This window comes from Mus caroli, unplaced genomic scaffold, assembly GCF_978045245.1.
Source record: "Mus caroli unplaced genomic scaffold, Mus_caroli_1 scaffold_17, whole genome shotgun sequence".
In the NCBI taxonomy this organism is placed as follows: domain Eukaryota; kingdom Metazoa; phylum Chordata; class Mammalia; order Rodentia; family Muridae; genus Mus; species Mus caroli.
Window position 1 is genome coordinate 51,827,011 of NW_028227272.1, and position 6,000 is coordinate 51,833,010.

The window sequence follows — 6,000 nt, forward strand, 5'->3', positions numbered from 1 at the left end:
TTCCATGGGATGGGAGGCAGGATTGAAATCAGGTCATCTGAGAGGAATGAAGCCTTGACTTCATTTTAAAAGTGTAAGTGGCATTTGTTGGAGAAAGCAACAAATTACATATTATGACTTGGAATCTCCCCTTATTGATACATCGTCAGAGCAGATGAACCCCAATATGTAAACATTTTGCTAATAGCTTGAAGGGAAGTGAGTATCAATCAGTCTAGACTGAATTATCTTTTTATAGGAGTTAACAGTAAAGAGTGGGTGACTGTAGATAATCCTGACATGGGATCAGGGCTCTGGTTGTAATAGGAAGGGGTAGAAACATGAAAGAAAAGTTGCTTGATTTTAAGTCCATAATACAAGATGTTTCAGACTTTTTCTGAAATTTCATACATTTTTTTCCTTATGGAGATGATTTTCTTTATTTTAAGTTTTTCTAAACTATAATAGCTCTAAAATAAATATTTTATTGCCACATGCTTCCTTCAAAGGGAGATGTTTTCTTCAATGTTTTAATACCAAACAATGTAATCTTTCTGTTACATTTTCTATTTTTTACTTGTTTACTGACATACAAGTGATGTCAGGCTATGACAACAGGCCTACAGATGGCTGGAGCAGTAGGGGAATGGAAGGTGGAGGTGGAGTGTGTGTCTCACTCAGCGCCATGGCCCAGCGGAATCTACACTGAGACGAAGGCCAATGCCCTCAACCCCTACTCCTACTCTCTGACACCTGACTCCAGGCCAGAGCAGAGAGTTCTACCAGCAACATTTTCTCTAGGAAATAAAAGAGCAAAATACATAGAGTAGTTGCTTTCCTCTTGTGATAAACTCAGGGGGTTTCTAATCCTGCATCCTCTTTCAACCCCTAGCTTTGGTAGTGCCACACAGAGGACCACTGAGCTCTTCTGTTTCAACGGCATCAATTTTCCCTGCTGTCCCAGCCCACCATCCCCACACTATGGGAGAGAGTGACTATAACAAGTGTTGCTGGTCTAAAGGATAGGCTGGGGCTCCAGGGATCCAGGACTGCACAGGTGCTTCAAGCGTGGTGTTAGAGAAGCCAGAGGCAGGTGCCAGCTAATCAGGCCTGGCCAGTATTCATGGCCAAATTCACTAGAGGTCTAAGTCCTCAAGCCAGTCTTCCTGAACTGCATTCTTTTACAGACAGAAAAGATACCATGGTACAGGTTGCCCTGACCCGTTGTCTGAGGGATTATGTGTCACAGCAATGAGAACATGTGAGCAGTATCTGGTCACCTGATGAACACTCCTGCCAGTCATTATGAGCAGGATAATGACTCCAATGCAACACTTGAAGGTGGTTTTCATAGCACCTGGAGTAGAGGCACCTCTGGGGTCTTTGGTAATGGGCACCACATGGTAGAGTTCCTCCAATAATTGCAAGTGGTAGATAGAAGCTTCTGCCTTGCTGGAAATTGGGTGTTCCCTGCAAAGAGTCGCTAGAGGATAGTCAGCTTTAATCTTGCCAGCAAAGTTGCATTTTCTAGCATCGTCTTCTGAGCAAAGAAGACATTTCTGCAGACTTCTCAATGATTACGTCACCACTGACAACCATGATCCCACTGCTTGTCTCAAAAATCTCGTCAAACCTGTGGGCCTCATGGTTCTCAATTGTGCTGATGATCTTGTGGCTCGTGCCCTTTTCTCCCAGGACCTGCCTAACTTCATGCACATTGGTCACCTTGAAGAGGAAAGGCTTTCAAACCCTGTGTCTATATACTCTTCTACTCTGAACTTCATATACAGATGTCTTTATTGGACACAGCAGAGGGGTTCAAGAAGCCCCAAAAGATTCTCATTCTCTTCTCTACCCTATGAGCCAACATTCTTCACCTAGGTCACCAGGAAATCAGCACCTTTCTCCTTCACCTGCAATGAAAAGAGCCCACTGCCATCCACATAGATCTCGATGCCTCTACCACCTAGCAGACAGCAGTTTGTGTAGTCCAGCCTCTGAATGTTCATATCAAACTTTTTCACAAAGATGATATTCACAGTGACCCCCAAAGTATATCTCTTCCTCACACTCTGCTTCCCCAGTGCTGCTGTACTTAATGAATCCAATTTGGATCTCATATCTCTTTGTGTCCAGAGCTACCTTAACTGGCAAGAAGAGAATGGAGTCAGATGTGAACCTTCCTTGTGGATGTGTATATATCCTCAATGGTCTCTTAGTGGTACCCTTGAGTTCATGAAAGAAATTCAGGTAACCTGCATTCATTCCAGACTTAAACATATCATACTGCATATCCACAGATGATATGCAGGACTAATAGCACCAAATGATGTGGGTATTGCAGGTCTCATTTGGTGTGCAGGGTCATATGTTAGAAGAAGGTATGGCTATTTGGAACTTCTGGATCTGAATGAAGGAACTCTTAGCTTCACTGTGTGGTTTTAGTATAGTTCCTGAGGTCCTTGAGTGACACTGGTTCCTGTCACAATGCCCAATTTAGGCTCCTAGAAGGTCAGGACTGTTACGGCTCTGCATTTTTTAAATTATTATTTTTTTTAATTTTTAAAATTTTATTTAATCTTTTTTTTTAACAGTCCAGATTTTATTCCCATCTAGGTCTACCCTCTGACTGTTCCTCATTCCATAACTCACCTACCCCAGGTCTCCATGAGGATATCTTCACCACCACCACCACCCACCCATCCTACCAAACCTCCCCACTCACTGGGGCCTCCAGTTTCTTAAGGGTTATGTACATCTTCTCTAACTGAGTCCAGACCCAGCAGTCATGCTGTATGTGTGTTGGGGCCTAATGTTAGCTGGTGTATGCTACCTCGTTGGTGTCCCAGTGTCTGAGAGATCTTAGGGGTCCAGGTTAGTTGAGACTGCTGGTCCTCCTACAGGGCTGCCCTCCTCCTCAACTTCTTTAAGGCTTTCCTAATTCAATCACAGGGGTCAGCAGCTTCTGTCCATTGGTTGGGTGTAAATATCTGCATCTGACTCTTTCAGTTGCTTATTGGGTCTTTTGGAGGGCAGTCATGATAGGTCCCTTTTTGTAAGTGCTCTATTGCCTCTGTAATAGTGTCAGGCTTTGGGACCTCCCCTTGAATTGAATCCCAATTTGGGCCTATTGCTGGACCTCTTTTTCCTCAGGCCCTTCTCCATTTTTTGTCCCTGCAGTTCTTTCAGTCAGGAACAATTATGGATCAGAGTTTTTTGACTATGTGATGGTAACCCCATCCCTCACCTGATGCCCTGTCTTTATACTGGAGGTGGGCTCTACAATTCCCTCTCTCCACTGTAGTGCATTTCATCTTAGGTCCCTTTCTTTGAGTCCCTCACCTCCCAGGACTCTGGAACACTACTCCATTGCTGGTGGGATTACAATTGGTAAAACAACTCTTGAAATCAATCTGGAGATTCCTCAGAAAGTTGGAAATAGATCTACCTGAAGATCCAGCTATACCACTCTTGGGCATATATCCAAAAGTTACCTCATCATGCCACAGAGGCATGTGTTCCACTATGCTTATAGTAGCTTTGTTTGTGGTAGTCAGAAGCTGGAAACAACTCAAATGTTCCACAACAGAAAAATGGATACAGAAAATGAGGTTCATTTACACAAGGAAATACTACTCAGTTATGAAGAATGATGACATTCTAAGTTTTGCAGGCAAATGAATGGAAGTAGAAAGTACCATCCTGTGTGAGGTAACTTAGACCCAAAAGGACATGCATGGAATGTACTTACTAATACTAATAAATGGATATTAGCCAAAAAAGTACAGAATATCCAGGATACAATCTACATAACTCAAAAGGGTTAACGAGCCAAAGGGCCCAAGTGAGGATGGCTCAGTCCCACTTGGGAGGGAGGAGAAAGCAATCACAGGATTGAGGAAGGAGGGACCTGGGTGGGAAAGGGGACAGGGAGAGAAAGAGGGGAACATAATTGGGTATTGGGTGGGAAGAATGGAACTGAAGCCCCGAGGGCCAGCAGAAAGAATGGAAACAGGCAACCTCTGAGGTAGGAGGTGGGGCTCCAGAATGTTTTAAATTATTATTTCAAGAAAAATCAGTTTTGAAATGTATTAGACTCTTTTTTGTCTTACAAATTTTATATAATGAATTCTTGCACTTAGTGTGTTGTAGGACTGCTACCATGGGTCTCAAGTATTGCATCTGGTCATCATACTATGTCAGCTGCAGATATCACTAATATAAGCTTCAACAAGGATAGATGACTGTTCATCATTACTTCATTAGAGTATAGAATAGACACTTATAATCGTTCAGTCTCTGTAACTCAGTGTTGCACATTAAGAAATTAATATTTTCTACTCCATATTTCTGATTCATAAAATTAAAATCAATGCAGCCACATCATAACATGGCATGCATGTAGAGAAGAGATGTAGAGAAACTGCATTTACCATGTATAAGAACTCATAAAAGCTATGGTATCATTTACACTCCCACACTGCCACACAAGTGTAGATGTGTGCACGTGTGAGTATGTGTTCTAATTGCTTTACTTTTAGGTTCTAGGTTGGGTTCTGACCCACTACAGTAGCTGAGTTGGGTATTAGTATAAAGGCATATTATCATGCAATATTACCGAGGCTGCATTTAATCAGATCCCCCTACCACCACCGTCACCATTTTTAGCTCTTCTAGCTCCATACCACTTATTCAGGCAGTTCCATCACCAAATATATTAATACCCATTTTATGACATAATAAATCCCAGGCTTTCACAGTCTGATCTAACACAGATAGTGGTTCTAAAGTATAAAGTGTTAAAATCATTAGCTTTTCCTTTTGCCATTACAATGCTATTATCAAGATGCCCTTTTGGAATGAGAAGTTATTAAAAGCTGAGGGATTAGAAGGTATGCAATTCTATCTTAAGCTAGGACAGACCACCTGTATAATAATAAAGACACAAGATCCCTCAGAAGCCAGTGTTTATAATCATATTAGCAAACTCAATGGATCTCAGAAGCAGATTGATAAAAGGAGAGAGTAAGGAGATTTAAAGGAAGAAAATTTAGAAGTCACAGAACAGATATTTGTCGACCATGCATTACAATGGCATATCTGCAGTTGTACTGCATGTGTTTGTAGAAACACCACATAAAAGTAGACAGTGATAGCAGCTGAGAAGACGAATAGAGGACTTGAAAATAAGTGCATAAGTGTTGTCCTTTACCTTATGCAGCTAGCTGTGTATAGATATCAATGTCCATGCTCAACAAGAGGAATTACTTTTATAAAATGTCTCAAAAGAAAACTATAGGCTGTCCAAGAAAAGACTCTTGTAAAAACATATACAGTTGTTATCTCTTGTTAAAGGTGAAACAACAAAACTATGGCCCATTTACAATGTCAGCTTTCCAGACAGCTACTGTCCTAACAATATTACAATATTAAATATGATTCTCATCTCAACCCAAGTAAAGCTTTGCTTTCTGAACTGAAAGAAAACACTCAAATATGAGGAAATTCTATTTATTATAACAATATGGTCAGCCTTCCCATCCTTCTTTTTCCCTAGCAGACAGGATAATTCAATTATGCAGGGCTATATTGGCAATGCTTATCATCAGCATGTAAATATTACAGGTGATGAATGTTTCATCTACACTGCACACATAACCAAAATCAATAGTTTCATGCTTTTTCTTTCTAATATACAAGAAACAAAACCCGAAATTATACTCTCCTGTCATTTAAGAACTTAAGAAAAATCATAAAGGCACTGAATATACATACAAGATTTTGGACTGAAAAGATTTTTTTTGTAATCATTTCTGAACCTCCAGTGTTTGTTTAATTAAAAACAGCAACATATCCTGAGAGATACTAATGTAGTTGATTTCTCTAAGTTCTCTTTAAGGTATTTGGGGATACACATCATGTAAAACAATTGTGTAGCAGATGTCCTTTAGACTGGTCATTATGCTTAGGGCCGTACACCGTACTTCAGAACATAGGAAGTCAAGTGTAAACTTTTCCTTT